This window comes from Pinus tabuliformis, chromosome 2_2 (assembly GCF_031772625.1).
Source record: "Pinus tabuliformis cultivar Carrire ecotype Pingquan chromosome 2_2, CPIR1, whole genome shotgun sequence".
In the NCBI taxonomy this organism is placed as follows: Eukaryota; Viridiplantae; Streptophyta; class Pinopsida; order Pinales; family Pinaceae; genus Pinus; species Pinus tabuliformis.
Genome location: NC_142300.1, coordinates 1,039,291,692 through 1,039,315,132, shown reverse-complemented (window position 1 = coordinate 1,039,315,132; position 23,441 = coordinate 1,039,291,692).

Here is a 23,441-nt window from a genome sequence, read left to right as displayed (position 1 = left end):
CAGGGGCGCAATTTGGAAGGAACAGTGCAAAGGTGGATATTCCCACCGTTCCGGACTTGATTCTCAGGGTAATACTGTTCACCATTACTTGAGCTGCAGGAGTGTAGGCGCCCCATGAGGCGAGCAAAAACCATCTTCTGTTAGCTACAGAATGCTTGAATCCTACTATCTTTGACTGGGCCACAGCAGTGACCACCAACATCAAGAGGTAGCTTACAAAGTGCAAGCGAGGAGGGGTAAAGCAGTTTGGGTATGACTCGATCGTGGTATCATTCTTCTTGGAACGATTACCAATTTTTCAGGGACATGGAGCTATAGTGGCTGAAACTTTGCCACGAGAGCCTAGGATGGCTCGCTGGGCAGCACTGATGCCCAGGGGAGGAGGGGGCCAGCAGATGTCCTGGAGGCCCGAGTTCTTTATATGGCTCTGCCGTCAGCTGATTGTGGTGGAGGATTGGCCATACGCAGGGACTGACTTCATGGGAGACCCAGATCTCCCACTGCCCGAGGGAGAGGAGTGGGACGAAGAGCTGGGTAAGATCTCTTTTTGTTTTTTAATGTTTTATATGTTTTTTTTTTGGTTAATACATGTTTTTCCTAACAAAAATTGTATATACATGCAGATGTTGGCCTAAAGCGACCAGTTGGCATGTCTCCCATCGCTCGGAGGAACCAGCCCGCAGCCGACCCTCAGGAAGAGGGTGCCGAGGGGGACGAACTGATTCAAAATCTCAAGGGACTCGCCCGAGGGATTCCTGATTACGCTAGACTGGAAGATATGCCACTAGCATACCAGAGGCACACAGTGGGGGTGCCTAATCGCATCCATCATCTGTTGAGACGCTTGGTGCATGCAGTGTTGTGCTATCATGAGCACCACTGGGACTAGACTCCTAGGTTTCTTTTTCATCCATATTGTTTGAGAGACATGTCGTCTCCGGATGTATTTGAGAGGAACATGTATTATTTTTTGAACTGCATGATGCACGTGGTGCAAACATTGCGACACAGACACACACAGACACACACACACACACACACACACACACAGATATATATATATATATATATATATATATATATATATATATATATATATATATATACATATGCCTATTTCTATGGTTTTATTATTGTGCTTTATATGCTTTATTGTATGATGTTTTATCTATTACACAAATGTCTATCTAATACATGGTTAGCCAATGCATCAATTAACGTGTTGAATTGTCTTGGAATGTGCCGATATGTAATGAAATTAGAGTTCCTTTCTAACAATCTCACATGTAAATACAACCTTAGAATTCGATGGTCTCTGACGGAATATTGCCCGTTGAGCTGGTGGACGACAAGTTGAGAGTCTAGGTTCACTACCAATGCACAAATGCCGAGATTAATTGCTTCAGCAAGTAGTTCAATTACAGCACAATATTCGACGACATTGTTAGTGGTACGGCCCAAACACACACCTTGAATATCTATCAACTCGCCATGAGGATCATAGATCACCCACACCGCAGAGGACACGTTATGAGTACTGCTGTAGGCACCATCAGCGAAACCAACATAAGGTGTATCAGACATCTGCACTAGAAGCGAAAGACACAATAAGCGGCAATCACGCCTTCAAAACTAAAACACACACACACACAACACACCTGCTAAAGTACATGTATGTACAAAAAAATGTGTATAAGCATCACGCATAGTACTTTTTCAAGTACAGCCCATTTCGGGGCTTCTCGAGGGGTTTCCCTTCATAGTCAATTAGCTCGTAGGCCCCTTTTTGCAAAACTTTCTTGACCCAGTCAAAGATAGTAGGATTTAGGCATTCTGTGGCTAACAAAAGATGGTTTTTGCTCACCTCATGGGGCGCCTTCACTCCTGAAGCTCGAGTAATGGTGAATAGTATCACCTTGAGAATCAAGTCCGGAATGGTGGGAATATCCACCTTTGCACCGTTCCTTCCAAATTGTGCCCCTAGGCACACTCGGTCTCAAACTTCGGTCATCTTCTCCCTGGAAGGTCTACTCCGGGTCAAAATAGGCCTCACCCCTCTCTATGACAACCCTGTGATGAAGTAGACATCAGACACATCAAGACCTAGCACTTGGTCCGGTAAATAGAACACTTGGTCATCAACATCCCACAGATCAATTATGAATTGTAGTAGCTCAGGCTGAGCGCGCAAGTAAGGCGTAGGAAAGAATTTCTTAAGCCCGCAGTCCCTTAGTGCATTCATGCACCCTTCATCCTCAAGGGCCAAAGCATCCTCGGCATCATGTTCTCATTCCTTCCATTATACTACCATTTTTCCTGCTTCTCTGCACCCACAAGAACATATAAATCATGATTAGATCACTGGTAAACTTGCAATCCAGTTAGATTCATAATGCGTTGGGAAATTTTAAGCGGAAAATTGAGTTGCGCGATTGGCGCGACTGTTTCTAAAACAATCGTGCCAATGAGCATGACCCTTTTAGAAAAATCGCCCCATTAGCGCGGGTTCGTGCCGGATACTCACGCTAATGGGCGAAGCCCTAAATTTTTTAATACCCCTTTGCAGAGGCCAATCAGGAAGCAAAAGCATAAAAAAATATATGGAAATGGAGCCAAGGGAAGCGCCTCTTACCTGGAACCGACAAAATCTCGAATGGTTGCACGGATTGGCCGTAATCACCGTCTGAAGTTCACTCCTCAAACAGACCACTGCTACTCTTCATAGAGGTAAAAAGTAAAAGTAATTTTATTTTTACCATTTTCACCATATTTATAAACTTTTTGACTTACACTCAGGTTTAAAAAGTTACTTTTTGAATATTTTAATATATCTTTGGTCGAAAATGGATTTTATGCTTGCTTTTTGTGCAGCGACAGGTCTTTTACGCAACCTCGATGGTCAAACGAGTTATATTTTATACTTTTTCGGACTCGGTAAATACACGAAAAAGTCACTGTGGAGTCATCTTTCAGCTCTTTTCTGACTCTCTAAACACGAAAAGATCGCTGAGTTATCCCTCTTGACTCGTTAAACGTAAATAAGAGGCGGTCATCTTTAAACCCTTTTCTGACCGTGTAAAAACAAAAGGATCGTCAGACCCTTGTCGTTTCAGGTTCGCTAACGGTTACGAAGCGATGTGGTTTCGATCACTTTTTTACTTTTTTAGGTCGAAATCACTACTCATGAAAAGTACTCCTTGATCGTAATGGTCGGGCGGTTCTTTCGAGCATTGTTTTATACTTTTTCGGGCTCGAGAGACACAACTTTACGAAAAAGGACACCCTTGGAGTTTTCTTTTCTGCTGTCTTTTCAAACTCTCTAAACTTGAAAAGATGCCGAGTTCTTCCTCTGTCAGACTCGTTAAAACTTGATGACATTGGAGTCTGTCGAGATGACGTTACAAGGATATGCTATCCCGGTCAAGCTTGTTAATAAAAATAACTGGGGTACTCGCTAGAAATGGTGGGGGAAAACGGAACCATAATTATTGTCGTGTCGGCAGTATGTCGCTCTTGAACATGGCACTTGTCTGCTTTCGTGTTTGGGTGGGGACATCTCATCTCGATTTTCACTTGCCTCCATGGATTTGGGTGATTTTGTTTGACCTCTCATCTGCTCATTGCCTCGTCACCATGACCTTTGATCCATTGATGTCAAATACTGCCAAGTCCATTGCCGTGCCGCCGATATGTTCAAGAGAAGTTGACCTCTGCAGAATAACAACCTCCCTCTAATAGCTCACATAATTCTGATTTACCACAACATTCTTCCTCTGTCTCGTGTCGGTGATGTGGGAAACACTATGGCCCACATTTGATCAAGGTCACTTCCTGTCAACTTCAGCTCATTATCCAGGAAACTGATCTAGAGACTCCCTTCCGATGCCTTGGATCCTGCATGCCTCAATGGCAGGTTCTTCATGTTCGATGTGAGGTTTTCATCATTGGCCTCCGATCGAATGATTCTACGAGTGTTCAATGCCAGCTCACTGATTCACACGCCGTAGATTGTACCTATAGTACCTTGAGGGCCATTGTCATTATTGTTGGTACCTCTCGCGTCTGTTAACAGTTTTCATTATTGACTGGTAATTAGACGATGTTCATGCATGTTCGACTTCAACTCATGTATTCACATGCTTGAACTTGTACTTCTTTTCGGGTCGAGATGGAGTGCAAGACCCTGGATTTTGTCTGTTGTAATCCAAGCTGCGATTTTGTGAATTATTGTTACATGACTCATTCACTAGATGGCTATGACCATGCCTGAGTCTATTCATCGATCCTATCATGGATCTAGATTATTATGTACTCTGTTATGGATGGCTGCGCCCATACCACATATCTCATGTACTTGCGCTATCAGTTGTACCTCTCTATGCAGATTCTCCGGCGGCAGCTGCATGTGTTCTTGTAAAGCATTTCACCCCTCTCTCTCTCTCGAGCCTCATGCTTTACGAGTAATCTGTTACACAGTAATTTGTCACCATTTTTCACCGTCCCCGTTACCCCTTTCCCGAACTTTGGAGGACTCATTCCGGGACCTGTGAGAAGTGACATAACTTGAAAACACTTGCATTATGTTCCCCTAAGTATGGACTTCATATGCCCTGAAGACATCTCCTACAGAATATCCTTAAAAGGTTCCCTTTTTCCATTAGCGTAGATCCACAGTGTATTACTCGTGCCAATGGGGGAAATCATCCAAAGAGGGTGTGCCAGTTGGTGCTCTGTCTTAGAGTTATACCTGCGCCAACCGAGTTTGGAAAAGATTTTTAAAAAACACATGCTCGAAGGTTTTTTCCTTTCGACTCATGAAGCTTTTGAGGATAATGCCAATCTCATGAATGTCTTGATTCACTGTATCTCCTTCTCTCCCATCTATAAAAGCTTGTTCTATTGCATTTGACAAGCTAGTTTAAGCATAGGGAGAATTATACTGTCGGAAGTCTGAGAGATTGCTCTAAGAGTCTTCTTTGCACTCATAATCAAAGAGAGAGAGGCTTGTTCCCAATCCCGACAAGCTTTGCAAGACATATGTAGTTGATCACCCAGCCAAAGGAGGATTTGATGTCAGAACTATGGTTTTATTCTCCTTTGTTGATTATCAATAATAGATGACTATCATTATGGTTCCATTCTTGTTGTTCATTGTGATGATGTTTGAGTTATATCTTTTCTGATCGATATATAATTGCATCTATTGGATTTTATGCTTGTATTCGTGTCGTTCTTTGCATGTGCAGGTGTCCATTCACGGATATCGTGAGGATCGTGACCGACCGGAGCAAAGGAATGAGAGTGTCAACTTTTCTACAACACTAGCGTTGGAATCCAAGTAGGCTCTCATAATCCACCTTTAATTTGCAATTAGGAACTTGTGTGATAGCATTGTTTGATTGTTTCTAGACCCATTTTGGGCTAGTGGGAGATCTCCTAGTGCCCAAGGGAGAGGAGTGGGACGAAGAGCTGGGTAAGATCTCTTTTTGTTTTTTTGATGTTTTATATGTTTTTTTTTTTTTTGGTTAATACATGTTTGTCCTAACAACAATGGTATATACATGTAGATGTTGGCCTACAGCGACCAGTTGGCATGTCTCCCATTGCTCGGAGGAACCAGCCCACAGCCGACCCTCAGGAAGAGGGTGCCGAGGGGGATGAACTGATTCAGAATCTCGAGGGACTCGCCCGAGGGATTCCTGATTATGCTAGACTGGGAGATATGCCACTAGCATACCAGAGGCACATAGTGGGGGTGCCTAATCGTGTCGATCGCCTATTGAGACACTTGGTGCGCGTGGTGTTGTGCTATCATGAGCACCACCAGGACTAGACTCCTAGGTTTCTTTTTCATGCATATTTTTTGAGAGACGTGTCGTCTCCGGATGTATTTGAGAGGAACATGTATTATTTTTTGAACTGTATGATGCACGTGGTACAAACATTGCGACACACACACACACATATATATATGTATATATATATATATATATATATATAGATATATATATATATATATATATATATATATATATATATATATATATATATATATATATATATATATATATATATATGCCTATTTATATGGTTTTATTATTGTGCTTTATATGCTTTCTTGTATGATGTTTTATCTATTACGCAAATGTCTATCTAATACATGGTTAGCCAATGCATCGATTAACATGTTCAATTGTCTTGGAATGTGCCGATATGTAATGAAATCAAAGTTCCTTTATAACAATCTCACACGTAAATGCAACCTTAGAATGCGATGGTCTCTGACGGAATATTGCCCGTTGAGCTGGTGGACAACAAGTTGAGAGTCTAGGTTCACTACCAATGCACGAATGCCGAGATTAATTGCTTCAGCAAGTAATTCAATTACAACACAATATTCGACGACATTGTTAGTGGTACGGCCCAAACACACACCTTGAAGATCTATCAACTCGCCATGAGGATCATAGATCACCCACGCCGCAAAGGACAAATTACGAGTACTGCGGCAGGCACCATCAGCGAAACCAACATAAGGTGTATCAGACATCTGCACAAGAAGCGAAAGACACAATAAACGGAAATCACGCCTTCAAAACTAAAACACACACACACACAACACACCTGCTAAAGTACATGTATGTACAAAACAAAGTGTATAAGCATCATGCATAGTACTTTTTCAAGTACAACCCATTTCGGGGCTTCTCGAGGGGGTTCCCTTCATAGTCAATTAGCTCGTAGGCCCCTTTTTGCAAAACTTTCTTGACAATATAAGGACCTAGCCACATAGGCTCAAGTTTTCCTGCCCCCAGCTTATCGTTTGCCTGATCGTATAGCAAGACTAAATCTCCCTCAACAAAAGAATGTGGATGGACAGTCTGATCAAAGTGAGTTTTCACTCTCTTCTTTTGTGCTTCAATGGCCAGAGAGGCTAGGTGACGAGTCTCATCTAGCCGTTCCAGGTAAAGAAGGCGTTCTTCTACCAGAGTAGTGTTGGGAAGTAGTTCAACGGCCAATTTTAATGAAGGGATTTCGCACTCGATTGGAAGGGTAGCCTCAAGTCCATAAACTAGTTGAAATGGAGTGAAACCGGTGGCATCCTTCAGAGGTTCGGTAGGCCCACAAGGCAGGGAACAACATCAAATGCTAGTTAGACTTATGCATGCCAACAGTACGTTGAAGCATTGTAACCAAAATCTTGTTGATAGCTTCAACTTGGCCATTGGCCTGAGGGTAGTATGGAGTCGAACTATCGTGCCGTAAGCCTAGCTGGGTTGTTAGTTCTGTCATCATATGATTACGGAAATGCTTCCTGTGATCAGTGATGATGGCTTGAGGGACGCCGAATCGTGACATAACATGGTTGAACAAGAATTGCACCGCTGTGTAACCATCTTCAGTTAATGTGGGCATCGCCTCGGCCCATTTAGTGAAGTAATCGACGACAACGATAATATACCCATGCCCCCCAGCCGAGCGAGGGTTACAGGTCGTATAATCAATGCCCCATTTTGCAAAAGGGTCGACGGTGACAACAGGGTGCAATGGAGCGGGAGGCGCACGCATCTTCCGCTGGTATATCTGGCACTCATGACAAGAGCGGACAAGAAGAATGCAATCCTTAAAGATAGAGGGCCAAAAGTAGCCAGCACGGAGGATTTTTTGGGCAGTGGCATATCCGGACATGTGACCACCACATGCGCTAGAGTGGCAGTCATTCAAAACACGCTCAGCTTCCTCGAGAGTTAGACATCGACGAAGAACAGAGTCGGCGCCGAGGCAGTATCGTGTATCCCCAATGATACGATATGGTTGAGATTGATGACGGATCCTTCACCGAGCATCTTTGGATAGGGCGGGGTGAAAAGAGGTCGTTTGCATATATACGATGATATCCCCGTACCAGGGATCGAGGGTGCTAATGAGAAGCAAGGTCTCATCCGAAATATGATCCTCTGAGTGAGAGGGCATTGAAGAAGATGGAAAAGAGCAAAGTAACTCAGCGAATACAAGGGATTTCTTGGACTTGGCAGTGGTAAATTCCAGGTCGAACTCTTGGAGGATGACAATCTACTTTGAGTACCTGTCCCCCAGCAACTGGCGTGACAAAATGTACGTCATGGGGTTGCAATCAGAAACCACGGTGGTAGTGCGCAGCAGAATGTAGCGATAGAAACGTTGGATGGCACAAACGATGGCCAAAGGCAAATTCTCGACATATGCATATCGAGTTTCCATGTCTAAAAGGTTGTGGCTGAGATAATATACAACATGCTCAGTGTCATCATTGTCAGTTTGAACAAGAACCATGCTGATAGTGGTGTCGGCGGCGGCCAAATACAGAGTATAATCGCGATGATAGTTCAGAGGACGCAACAATGGAGCGGAAACAAGGAGACCCTTGAGACGCTCAAAAGATTCGTGAGCGACGGTATCCCAATGGAAAGGGACGACTCGCTTTAGCAACTGTGTGAAACCTTTAGCCACCTCGACATAGTTTGGAACGAATCGTCTCAGAAAGTTTGCTTTAACCTGCAAGCTTTGCAATTGCTGTAAAGAAGCAAGGGGAGGAAGATTCACAATAGCCTCGACTTTAAGGGGATCCAAACAGATGCCCTCTCGGGAGACGATGAACCCGAGAAGTCGGCCGAATTCAACGCAGAAGACACATTTGTGAGGATTGAGTCTGATACGGTAGTGTCGACAACGAAGAAAGATATCGCGAAGGTGAGTAGGGTGGTCCTGACATTTAGCTGAATGAGCTGGTAGATCATCCAGGTATGGTTGTACAATGTGGCGAATGTCATGAAAAGTGTAAGAAATTGCACGTTGGAAGGTAGCACCGGAATTTTTGAGACTGAAAGGGAGCTTCTTATAAGCAAAAGTGCCCCATGGATAGATAAAAGCGGTCTTGTGTTGATCAACAGGGGCAATATTTATCTGGTTATACCCAAAAAAACCATCCATAAAGGAGTACATTTCGCTTCCGCAAACTTGTCGATAATTTTATCAATGAATGGTGTGGGGAAATTATCTTTAGGACAGGCCCGATTAATATCATGATAATCGACAAAAACACGGATGGTACCCTGTTTTTTATTCACAGGCACGATGTTGGAGACCCAATCTGTGAGTGGGATAGGGTAAATAAAACCAGCTTTAAGAAGCTTTTCCACTTCTGCCTTAATAGCTGCAGCCTTGCGGGGGTGTACGGGGTGTAAACATTGACGAACAGGCTTAGCACCTGGATACGTGAGTATCTCATGCACCACTATGATAGGATCAATGCCGGGCATTTCTTCGTAGGACCATGCAAAGACGTCACGAAATTCGCGAAAAGGATTGGTATAGAGTTGAATCTCCTTCGGAGTACAAGTGACTCCAATGTGAAGATGTTCAACAATCCCTGGTTTCGCAGAGATGTCGATAGGCTGGGTTTGGGTGATGTTCGCCATATTTCCTTCAGAGGACACTTGATAAACTTGGATAGGTGTTTGAAGGGTTTGAAATGGGAGACAAGGAGCAAACCGTTCGAGACAAGGAAGAATATTCTGATGGGCAGGGAGAAACGAGGAACGATGGTGATAATCATGCCATTGAGGTTCCTCGGGAGACATAGTCTCAATAATGGCTTCTTCATAAGGGAATATTTCTTTTAAAGGGTCTGAAGAAGTCTCATGTCCAAGCCATGAGGATGGAGCGAACGAGTCGGGAACTTTGCTCGAAGGAGCAGGTTCAGAAGCGGGAGCCGATGCTACAACGATTTCAACGTAGTTGAGCTCAGCAGGACTCAATGGGATCTCATCGCCACAAGATTCTACTTGATCAGTGGGAGGGAGGATCCACGGATCAGAATGAACAGTAATCATATTGACAGAAGCGACATTAGGAGGTGGGAGCGGAAAAACACCCATGAGGGCGGGATCTTTAAAAAGCCCGGCTCCCAGACTCTCATATGATTTGGAGGTATGCTCCACAAAAGGGATGTTGCCTTCAGAAGAGGAAGCGAAGAACGAAAGCTGGTCTACGGTAACAATCTTCCCTTGATGAGGGAAACGGATGATACAAAACAAAGATGAAGCTACAGCTTGCATTGCGTATGTCCAGCTACGTCCGAGAAGGAGGTTGTAGGTAAGATTAGCATCAACAACTTCAACTTCCATCTCGACCATCTTCCCTTCCAAAGAGATGGGCAAACGTTGGAGTATACCATAGGGACGAGATTCTCTTCCATCAAAAGCTTCGAAGGTTGTGGGAGACTGGTTCAGCGTCGGAGAACCAATAGCTTTCCAACAGGCAACAGACATGATGCAAGTTGAAGCACCTTCATCAATGACTATACGATGAATCGTTTTGGAATTAATAATAACCTGTATGAGGAATGCGATTTGGTGAGGCAGTCTCGGCGTATGGCTTTCCAAATCAAAAGTAATCAGGTCCAAGTCGGCTAGGTCTATGCCACCGATAGCCGATAGCAAGGACTTTTCTGAGAAGGACAGCTCTGGAGAACTTCTAAAGCAGACATAGCCGATCGAGTCTGAGCTAAGTCCTCAACAATATTGTAGTGTTGTGCAGCACGAGCATTTGGGTTGTAAGAAGATTTCCGGAGTACTCCATTTGGAGGGGTCGAATAGGCATCTCAGTGCTAGGTCTCTCGATGTGGAGCGGGCCTGAACTGGACGGAGGAGCACTAGAGGGGACCTCAGGCTCTTTCCCGGCTGATGACGGATATTCTTTTGTCCAAGTACTGATGTGGACAGGTATTGTTCCAGCCATAAATACTTGAGAACCGAAGGAATATGGGGGTTGAGAGGGGTCAGCCACCATTTGAGTTTGTTGCGAGGGAAAGGGTTCTTTGAGCACCGCAGGAGTCCCAGGAGCGCCTTTCAACAAACGACTAACTTCGGGCCATCTGGGGGAGTCCTTGGTATAGTGAGCGTCATCACAGATAAGACAAGGATACTTGGGTTTGCGCTTGGGACCTTCCTCGGGTGGAGGTTTAGGGGAGTCCTGTTTAGGTTGATCCGATTTATTCTTCCCTTTTCCTTTCTTCTTTCCTTTCGAAGCTTTGTCTGCTGTGGTGGACTGGACGACATTGACTTTGGAAGTAATATTCGAAGTGGGTGTAGCCTGAGAAGTGTGTTCATTCAAAGCATTTGATTTTTTCTTTCCAGGGTTCGCGGAATTCTTCTTCGAGGATGAGTTAACAGAACCAATGATACCATCAACAGAGAGGTAAAAAGTAAAAGTAATTTTATTTTTACCATTTTCACCATATTTATAACTTTTTGACTTATACTTAGGTTTGAAAAGTTACTTTTTGAAGATTTTAATATATGTTTGGTTGAAAATGGATTTTACACTTGCTTTTTGTGCAGCGACAGGTCTTTTACGCAGCTTCGATGGTGAAACAAGTTGTATTTTATACTTTTTTGGACTCGGTAAATACACGAAAAAGTCACTGTGGAGTCATCTTTTAGCTCTTTTCTGACTCTCTAAACATGAAAACGTTGCCGAGTTATCCCTCTTGACTCGTTAAAAGTAAATAAGAGGTGGTCATCTTTAAACTCTTTTTCGACTGTGTAAAAACGAAAAGATCGTCAGACCCTTGTCGTTTCAGGTTCATTAACGGTTACGAAGTGACGTGGCTTCGATCGTTTTTTTACTTTTTCAGGTCGAAATCACTAAATATGAAAAGTGCTCCTCGATCGTAATGGTCGGGTAGTTCTTTCGAACATTGTTTTATACTTTTTTGGGCTCGAGAGACACAACTTTACGAAAGAGGAGACCCTTGGAGTTTTATTTTCTGCGGTCTTTTCAAACTCTCTAAACATGAAAAGGTGCCGAGTTCTTCCTCTGTCAGACTCGTTAAAACTTGATGAAATTGGATTCCGTCGAGATGACGCTTTACAAGCATATGTTATCCCCGTCAAGCTTGTTAATAAAAGTAACTAGGGTACTTGCCAAAAATGGTGGGAGAAAATGGAACCATAATTATTGTCGTGTCGGCAGTATGTCGCTCTTGAACATGGCACTTGTCTGCTTTCGTGTTTGGGTGGGGACATCTCATCTCGTTTTTCACTTGCCTCCGTGGATTTGGGTGATCCTGTTTGACCTCTCATTTTCTCATTGCCTCGTCACCATGACCTTTGATCCATTGATGTCAAATACTGCCAAGTCCACTTTCGTGTCGCTGATATGTTCAAGAAAAGTTGACCTCTGCAAAATAACAACCTCCCTCTGATAGCTCACATAATTCTGATCCACCACAACATTTGTTATAGACAATTTTGTGCCTTACAGCAACAAGCATGAATTTTCAATAATCCAAGGGATCCAAAGTTCCCTAAACATGATGTTCCTACCCCTAGAGGAACAAGGTCAGCAAACCAACAGCTCTCAGATCAGTTCTCCACCTGAAAACACTCAAAAACAAGCAATCCTGCAATCAAAGCAGGTGCTCCACTAGGTTTCTGCGCTGAAACTCAGTTGCTCCATGGTGTACCTGCGTTGCAAAGCAAGTGGGACAAAGGCCACCTGCGCTGAGCGAGAAGGGACAAGTGGCACAGTGAGTCATTGCTTTGGAATCTTCCAAAAATGACACTTGGATCAGGTATTTCGCCTTGTGATGAGTCAGAGGCTCTGTTTCTCCAAGTGGAAGCAAAGTTCTCCAAGTGGACTCAAGAACTGAAGATCAACTAAATATTAACTGAAGAGAGAGAGGACACAAGGCAGCTACACATCAGTTGCAAGCTGACTCATCCTTTCTCAATTCATCCATATATTGAGCTCTCTCCTATGAGCTCAGGAGGCTGGAATTTTGTGCAAAGTAATGATATGTTGTTGGTTTCATTATTGAGTTATTGGGTGATTGTTTGAGAGAGGTGAAGAGGAGCAATTCTTTCTGCTAGGAGGTGTTGCTGGGTTGGAGCCTTCAATGGTTGTAATACTCTCAGAACCTTTATTTCTTCATTAATAAAAGCTATTGAGGTTCTTCTATGTGCTCTTGTTTCAATAATATATTGTGATGATTGCATGTTTGGTTTACACTAATCCATGAACCAGTTATGATTGCATGCCTCTTGTAGTTTCCTTCTTTGTTATTTTGCAGGATCTCATTGTAGCTGGGCAAGCAAAAGAACAAGGAGCTAGGAGCAAGTGGCCAAAGAGAAGAGTTTGGATTCGACATTAAGCGCAAGGCAACGGTTAGTGCATTTCTCCATTCTCTTTTGCTTTCATAAAGAAGTAAACCTTAAGTAGTTTGTTTTACAGTTGTTGCTAAGGAACTATCACCCTTAGAGTGGGATAGGGTCATCCGAGTCGGATACTTTTCCCTACAACAAACTGGCGACTCCGCTGGGGATCGTATCCGTTTGATTGTGTTTGTAGTATTTTGCTATTCATTTCCTGAACAAAAGAGTACCAAATCGAAAAGCTTTTGACTATATCAAAAGCGAAGTAGAGGGCAGCTACTCTAGCTCATTTCTGAGCAAGTTCATGATTTGAAGAGCTGATCTACAAGGATCTTTGTAAGCTCTTAGTGATAGCTTTTCACCTTCCTAATCATCCCTTTGAGTATGCTTGACTGATTGCTTCTGATTTGAGCAAAAACCGTGCATTTTTGAGAAAACTGTGACCCGGAAACTGAGAAAACGTAAGTCTCGTTTTCCAAAGCAGGCTGTACACAGGCTACCTGCTTTGCAACGCAGGTAGTCCCTTCGGGACCTGCGCTGAATGTCAAACAGGCAGTGTACTACCTGCTTTGATCCAGTTTTTCCTAGTGCTACTGGGGTTTCCTCCTTTCTCTTGCCTGTTTTCACTTAGATTTTGCTGCTAGGTGTCAGTCTTGTGCCTGTTCTGAAACCAATATTACTTGCCATCATTCTGCCTCTATTATGTAATGAAATTGTACTTGTTCTTTGTATTTCTTACTCATTTACAATTTCCCATAACGAAGAGTAAACTAGTCTTGCTTTTGGCCTCTTAGATTTGAACCTGTGTTAGGCATTTTTGCTGGTCTAAAGAGTTAGCTTGTTTGCTGTCCATAGCTGATTAGTCATTTTTACTTTCGTTAGTATGGTTTGATTTCATGTATTTCCAGTGATTAAGCAAGTGAATCTTAAGGTGTCTTTTGATTTTGGACAAACTTGTTTGTTTTCGCTCTAAATCGAAATCAAAGTTATATAACCACTTTCTTTTTGTAACCCATCCACATTAAGAAAGGGAAAAGAAAATACATGCATTGTGCATTTTGCATTTGAAAAAGTTTGCATGATGATTTAGGAGAAAGTGCATTAGTTTGTGCTGTAGGAACTGTGTGAAAAGAATTTGCCTTTCTTCTCTCTCAGTAGTTAAGATTTTCATCAGTCAAAAAGATTTGAAAAAGCTTGCTTCTCATCTTAGGCTGCATTTAGGAATTTGTCATATACATCTCGTGGTGAACCTTGAAAGGCAAACTTTAAAAAAGATCAACTTAAAATATACTGAATGAACCTAACAACGCATTTGAAACATAACGCAAACATCTAGAGGTCTAGGTAGAGACGTGTTTCGGCGTCGTTAAACATAGTGACTGTCGATCTCTACGAAGGTGGGTGATTCCTCCTGAGAGTCGGTGGCACTAATACGGATTTGTGCTCCCATGTACCGTCGCGTATATATTGGGAGACCCCTATAGGCAATTATCCTTTATCCATAGGAAGCCGTGTCGGCCGCCCTACTGATCGCGATGCAGTGAACACAGCATTCACGAAGATCGACCACCCGTACCGTAAAACGTATTCTGTGGTTTCGCGAAAAGTTTGGCACACCCTCTGCCTAGATCTCCAGAGCAGTTTCTTTTGGCCTTTTTCAAACTCTATAACTGAAAAGGTCCATCCGAGCATTTGTCACTTCGGGCTCATTAAAACATCAAAGGAGACTAGAGTCATCTTTAGCTTTTTCTCGACTCTTTAAAACTGAAAAAGCAAGTTGTGTCTAAAGCATCGTTATAAAATTTATTTTAAGCGGAATAATCGTCACCCTTCCCTCGTTGATCTTTGAAGTTAGTCCACCACAAGTGGAAGTTCCTGTAGAACCGCTAAGAAATCTTTTGGATAGACTAGATATGTCTGAATAACCGTCGACATCTAGGACTATGTCGTCTGACACAGCAGCAGCAGAGCCTCCTGCTGCTACTCCAACGATGTTCACTGGTATACCATTTGTCCCGGCGAATTGTCAACAACAAGCCGGAGTCCCATCAGGGACGAAAATATGGTTAGTTCCTATTTCTTCATCCGGATTATCATCTGGTACTTCTTATGTTGAAACTCAACAAATTGATCCAATGTGTCTTCAAGGGCCAATTTACCCTTTAAGTACTGGATTTCCACCATGTGGAGGGCAGTATGCTCTTTCATTGTTCCCTCCTAGAGAACAACCATATGAGAGTTTACAACAAAGATCAGGTCAAACTAGAATTACATCCGACAGTTGGGTACCAATACTGCCTCAACAATCAGGAGTTGCATATTCAGTGCGACCAGTACACCCTGTGTCGAATATTACCACCACACCTGCTATGGCGAATGCGTCGCAAGTACAAGCGCTACCTGTTGTAATACAACAACCTCTTGTCTCAGCGGCTCAATCACAACCTCAGGGTAGTGCCTCCTTATCTGGAGCGACTCAGGCTCAAACAAGTACTGTGACTCCTCATCTTGGTCAATCATCCAGTATTGGTCAACAGCAAATGGTCCAACAACCACAGCTGGTTCAATCTCAACAACCGCCATTCCAGCAATCATATCAAGGACCTGAGCAACAAGTCTTTGTAAGTAATGGGCAACCATGCTATAATGGTTATGCCCATCAACCTTGTCAAAGTTGTCAGCATTATGCTGGTCTGCAAAGACCCATTGCTCAGGCGATACCATCTTATCCGGGATATGCTTCACCTAACCTGAACCAACAGTTGCCCTTTATAGCAACTCTAGAATTACCAGATCTAAACCGGCTGACTAATGATCCAATTGCTTATGCCTCTTGGTGGCCAGCGATTCCGCATAAACTTCCATCGGACATTCCTAAATTCAATGGAAATCCAGGTGAAGATCCGTCGAATCATGTGATGACATTCCACCTATGGTGTTCATCAAACACCCTGATTCGATAAGACTTCGCCTCTTCCAGAGGACATTGACAGGTCCAGCGGCTAAATGGTACATTGAATTGCCAAGAGCCTCTTTTAACAATTTCAGCTCCTTAGCCACGACTTTCTTAACCCATTTTCAATTACCGATAAGGTATGAAACAGGAACAGAACTCCTTACCAACTTCAAACAGACAACGGCCACTCACATATCTGATCATATACATGAGCGGCGACGTCGTCGTAGGATGGTGAAAACTTACGTTCCCGATCAGCTATTAGCTGAATGGTTTATAAAGTCGTTACTTCCGGCTATAACGGAAGATGTGGCCAAGGGAGGAGTCGTAACAGAGGAGCAAGTCATTGCTCGTGCTCAATACTTAGACTTAGTATATACTCAGTCGGGCACGCTCTACGACAAAATACCTGACGCCCCTAGACCTGAATTTTCAATTCCTCCCCCTCCTGAATCAAATACTAACTCTCACGCCAGTAATGGCGTGACTGGAAAACGCAAAATTTCTAGTCAAAATGCAAATGAGGAACTTCTTGCCTCAGAAGTAAATGCCATGTCGACCGACAAGGGCAAACAACTGAAGCAACCAGGGGGCAAGAAGATAAAGAAAAGGAAAGGGAGACCCTCGACAGGGTGTCATATATGCGATGAGGATCATTGGACGAAAGATTGTCCACATATACCTAAAGTTAAGAAACTCTTCAAGAGTTCAAAAACCCCAGCAGTATTGACTGATCCATTCCCTAATCCAAGCCAAAATTTGGTTGCCAATCAAAATGCTTCCCGATCCCAAGTGCTTATGTTGTCCACCTCAAAGCAGCAGAATAATGCTTTGACAAGGAATAAAGGTTACCGGAATCCACATCGGTCGAATAACAAGGCTGATAAACAACCTAGTAGTTCGACAACAACTTTGAACGAAGTTGTGCCGCCCATCGTTCCTAAGCCAATAATAAACTCGCCAAAGGGAGTAGTACACAAATCGACATTTAATCCTCCTGCAAAAGTAACACAGGATTATAATATAATAGAGGACCTGGCTCAATCATCGTCCGCTATGTCGACACCTGAGGTAGTGCAGAATTGCACCTCCCAAGAGCAAGCTTTATTATCAACTATAGGTGAGATTGACCCAATGGATTCCAATCTTGTGGCCTTTGATCATAAAGGATATGACCCTAAGTTACCAGCTCAACAAGCTTTCCTTATTAAAGTGAAAGCCCTCAACAAAACTGTTCATCGAACAATTATTGATGAGGGGGCATCTACATGTCTTATGTCGATGAGTTGCTGGAAAAATTTAGGCTCACCACCCTTGTCGAAATCGTCAACGACGTTAAAAGCATTTGATGGACGATCATACACTCCTTACGGGATTTTAACTAACTTGCAAGTTGAACTGGGGGGCAAAACAGTAGAAGTTGATGTTGAAGTAATCGACGGAAATCTCGATTACAACATCCTACTGGGAAGGCCGTGGATATATGCCATGGCCGCAGTTGTGTCGACCTACTACAGGAGAATTGTATTTCCTTTTCAAGGAAAAATTACAATCGTCGACCAACAAACATTTCTCCCCAACAGTTCGCAAGTTACGGGAAGCAGCACAATGATCCATGAAAGTAATCAATCACTCCAAAATATTGGAGTAGGTCTCCTAAAAGACCCCGCCTTAATGGGTACTTTTGCCCTACCGCCGGCAGGTAATCTGGCGGAAGTAGCCACAGTGGAAACCTACGATATGAAATCTTCTATATCCAACGGATTCAGAAGATTCCTAAATATTTTGTCAGCATGGATCGTCGCCCTAATGGAAATACTGTAAATACAGTGGGCTCCGAGGACGGTTCTTATCTCGTTTCAACCTCGTTAAAAAATGAAACAAGGAGTCACGAGGATAGTTCTTTTACTATGTCAACCTCATTAAAAAATGAAACAAATCCCCTTTTCAAAATTCAAAGGTAAACCTTCATTCCAACCACCAAGTTGAATGCAATGAAGCTTGGGGGGCACCCTCCTTTGACATGCGTTATTATGATGCTGGGGGCATGCAAAAGAATCGAGCAGTTTTTGTGTAGAGTTCATGCTCGTTAAAAAATAAACATAAATTGTGAGCAATCTTTCCCTACAGTTCAAGCTCATCCAGAAAAAATGAACCGGTAAATAACCTGGAGAAATGTAACCTTTGAAAGCCATATTAAAAGCCCTTGGTCGTGTTTATATGCCATCACCTCCATCCGTTCATTTGGCCAATCGTTCACCTCCATATGTTTGTTTACCCATTTTGAGGATCAGCTGCGAAGAGTGATTTCACTTAGCCATCCTTGTGACACTGCCGTGATTGGAGAATTCCAACCTGTACCTGGAATCTGCTGCTATCCCTGTTCATCACTCGTTCCTCAAAAGACGAGTCTTCTTTGAGCTCTTTTCACTGACTCGTAAAATATGAAAAGTTTGCCGAGTTTTGGCCTTCCAGCTCGTTAAAGGACAAGAAGAGCTATCCCTCCTCTAGATTTTAATCTTTTTGGACCTGAGGGATTATTACACAAAAAGATCGAGCGCTTGTTTTGTTCGGCTCGTTAAAGAAATCGAAAATCCATCCCTTCTGTATTGTTTTATACTTTTTCGGACTTAAGGGATTAGAAGACGAAAAAGGAATTTTGGAGTTAACTTTTCGTACCTTTTCAGACTCTCTAAAAATGAAAAGGACCGAGTTTTCTTTGTCGTTAGACTCGTTAAAATGATTAAATAGCGACAAACTTGTCTTTAGACGAGAACGAGTTTCCCTATCGCTAGGCTCGTTAAAACATAGCGATGGGCTTGCCCGAAGGGCAGGTTATAGAACAAGCATATGTTATCCTCCTCAAGCTTGACAAAAATAAAGAGGTACTGGTCAGCAATGACTGGGGAAAAATTGGGAGAACCTCACAGCATTAATGGTAGCAAGTCGCTCTTGAACATGACACTTTTTCCTCCGTATCACATCGGGTTGGGTTGTTTCATTCACCAGTCTCATAACCATGGTCCTCGCCACACCATGCATAATTGGGGTAATGCTACCAATCCATCACATCAGTGTCGTTATATGTTCAAGAGATGTGGTTCTGTAAAGAGTCAACCGTGTTCCACCCACTACCATACATTATCCTTCATCCACTTCATGACCGCCACCCTGAATCATACATCACAGTTTGTTTTCACCTCATCACAATCACTAGCTCCGTTCCGTGTCACTGATGTGGGATTCATTAAGGCCCTCCTTTGACGGATCGCTCCTTGTCGACATCAGCTCATTATCCAAGGAGTTGATCTAGGAACACCCCCCTCAGTACTTTGAAGCTTGCATGCCTCAATGGCAAGTTTCTCACTTCCGGCGACAGGTATACATCAATGACCTTCGACCAGAAGATTTTGCATGATGGTCGACGCCAAGTCCTTTATTCCCACCATGTGGATTGTACTGTTGTACCTTGAGGGTCATCATCCTTATCGGTGACTCCTCTCGCACTTGTTAACGGTTTACATCATTGACCGGTAATCAAGCGATGTCTTTCCATGTTCGACTTCAAGAAATTCTCACATGGATCGACTTGTACATCGAGTGAAGATCAGAAGAGATTGAAGACCCCGGATCTAGTTTCATGCATCCGGGCTGCGATATATATTCAGGACATAAAGACATTTGATATGTACATCATTACAGCAGATGATCATCCTTCTCAAAGGATGATAATTTCAGCAGAGAATTATCAGTCTACAATCAGACGATCGTCTGTTCTATGTACCAAAATGTATTTATAAAGCTGAGCATGGGAATGCCCGCCTCAGCTAGATCATGAAAAATGTATGAAAAATAATGTATTGTATTGTATCTTATTACAGGACACTTCTCAGCAGATTGAATGAACTTCGGATCCTCTCAATAAAGCAGTTCACCCGATAAACGACCTCATACTTTAGGGGGCATCTGTTATAGACAATTTTGTGCCTTACATCAACAAGCATGAATTGTCAATAATCCAAGGGATCCAAAGTTCCCTAAACATGATGTTCCTACCCCTAGAGGAACAAGGTCAGCAAACCAACAGCTCTCAGATTAGTTCTCCACCTGAAAACACTCAAAAACAAGCAATCCTGAAATCAAAGCAGGTGCTCCACTAGGTTTCTGCGCTGAAACTCAGTTGCTCCATGGTGTACCTGCGTTGCAAAGCAAGTGGGACAAAGGCCACCTACGCTGAGCGAGAAGGGACAAGTGGCACAGTGAGTCATTGCTTTGGAATCTTCCAAAAATGACACTTGGATCAGGTATTTCGCCTTGTGATGAGTCAGAGGCTCTGTTTCTCCAAGTGGAAGCAAAGTTCTCCAAGTGGACTCAAGAATTGAAGATCAACTAAATATTAACTGAAGAGAGAGAGGACACAAGGCAGCTACACATCAGTTGCAAGCTGACTCATCCTTTCTCAATTCATCTATATATTGAGCTCTCTCCTATGAGCTCAGGAGGCTGGAATTTTGTGCAAAGTAATGATATGCTGTTGGTTTCATTATTGAGTTATTGGGTGATTGTTTGAGAGAGGTGAAGAGGAGCAATTCTTTCTGCTGGGAGGTGTTGCTGGGTTGGAGCCTTCAATGGTTGTAATACTCTCAAAACCTTTATTTCTTCATTAATAAAAGCTATTGAGGTTCTTCTATGTGCTCTTGTTTCAATAATATATTGTGATGATTGCATGTTTGGTTTACACTAATCCATGAACCAGTTATGATTGCATGCCTCTTGTAGTTTCCTTCTTTGTTATTTTGCAGGATCTCATTGTAGCTGGGCAAGCAAAAGAACAAGGAGCTAGGAGCAAGCGGCCAAAGAGAAGAGTTTGGATTCGACATTAAGCGCAAGGCAACGGTTAGTGCATTTCTCCATTCTCTTTTGCTTTCATAAAGAAGTAAACCTTAAGTAGTTTGTTTTACAGTTGTTGCTAAGGAACTATCACCCTTAGAGTGGGATAGGGTCATCCGAGTCGGATACTTTTCCCTACAACAACATTCTTCCTTTGTCTCGTGTCGATGATGTGGGAAACACTATGGCCCACCTTCGATCAAGGTAATTTCCTGTCGACTTCAACTCATTATCCAGGAAACTGATCTAGAGACTCCCTTCCAGTGCCTTGGAGCCTGCATGCCTAAATGGCAGGTTCTTCGTGTTCGACGTGAGTTTTTCATCATTTGCCTCTAATAGAATGATTCTACGGGTGTTTGACGCTAGCTCACTGATTCACACGTCGTATATTGTACCTATAGTACCTTGAGGGCCATTGTCATTATTGGTGGTACCTCTCGTGTCTGTTAACAATTTTCATTATTGACTGGTAATCAGACGATGTTCATGCATGTTCGACTTCAACTCATGTATTCACATGCTTGAACTTGTACTTTTGTTCGGGTCGAGGTGGAGTGCAAGACCTTGGATTTTGTCTGTTGTAATCCAGGCTACGATTTTGTGGATTATTGTTACATGACTCATTCACTGGATGGCTACAACCATGCCTGAGTCTATTCATCGATCCTATCATGGATCTAGATTATTACGTACTCTGTTATGGATGGTTGCGCCCAGACCACATATATCATGTACTTGAGCTATCAGTTGTACCTCTCTATGCAGATTCTCCGGCGGCAGCTGCATGTGTTCTTGTAAAGCATTTCACCCCTCTCTCTCTCTCGGGCCTCATGCTTTAGGGGGCATCTGTTACATAGTAATTTGTCACCATTTTTCACCGTCCCTGTTACCCCTTTCCCGAACTTTGGAGGACTCATTCCGGGACCTGTGAGAAGTGACATAACTCCCACTGCCCCGGATGTGACATGCAAAGAACGACACGAATACAAGCATAAAATCCAATAGATGCAATTATATATCGGTTAGAAAGGATATAACTCAAACATCATCACAATGAACAACAAGAATGGAACCATAATGATAGTCTTCTATTATTGATAATCAAAAAATGAGAATACAACCATAGTTCTGACGTCAAATCCTCCTTTGGCTGGGTGATCAGCTACATATGTCTTGCAAAGCTTGTCGGGATTTGGAACAATCCTCTCTCTCTTTGATTATGAGTGCAAAGAAGACTCTTACAGCAATCTCTCAGACTTCCGACAGTATAATTCTCCCTATGTTTGAACTAGCTTGTCAAATGCAACAGAGCAAGCTTTTATAGATGGAGGAAAAGGAGATAAGATCAATCACACCATCTATGAGATTGGGTTTATCCTAGAAAAGCTATTATGGATAGAGGAAAGGGAGATACGATGAATCAGGACATCCATGGGAGTGGCATTATCCTTAAAAATCTTCATGATTCGAAAGGAAAAAAACTTCGCGCGTGCATTTGTTAAAAAGCTTTCCCAAACTGGGTTGGCGCGGGTATAGTTATGAGGCAGAGCGCCAACTGGTGCGCCCTCTTTGGAGGATTTCCCCCATTGGCGCGAGTAATACACTATGGATTTGCGCTAATGGAAAAAGGGGACTTTTAAGGATATTATGCAGGAGATGTCTTCAGGGCATATGAAGTCCATACTTAGGGGAACATAATGCAAGTGTTTTCAAGTTATGTCACTTCTCACAGGTCTTGGAATGAGTCCTCCATAGTGCGGGAGAGGGGTAATAGGGACGGTGAAAAACGGTGACAAATTACTGTGTAACAGATGCCCCCTAAAGCATGAGGCCCGAGAGAGAGAGGGGTGAAATGCTTTGCAAGAACACATGCAACTGAAAATGATGCCACCGGAGAATCTGCATAGAGAGGTACAACTGATATCTCAAGTACATGATATATGTGGTATGGGCACAACCATCCATAACATAGTACATAATAATCTAGATCCAAGGTATGGGCGTAGCCATCCGATGAGGATCGATGAATAGACTCAGGCATGGTCGCAGCCATCCAGTGAATGAGTCATGTAACAATAATCCACAAAATCGCAGCCTGGATTCCAACAGACAAAATCTAGTGTCTTGCGCTCCATCTCGACCCGAAAAAAAGTACAAGTTCAAGCATGCGAATACATGAGTTGAATTCAAACATGCATGAACATCGTCTGATTACCAGTCAATAATGAAAACTGTTAACAGACGTGAGAGGTACCACCAATAATGACAATGGCCCTCAAGGTACTATAGGTACAATCTACAGCATGTGAATCAATGAGCTGGCGTCGAACACCCGCAGAATCATTCAATCGGAGGCCAATGATGAAAACCTCACATCGAACACGAAGAACCTGCCATTG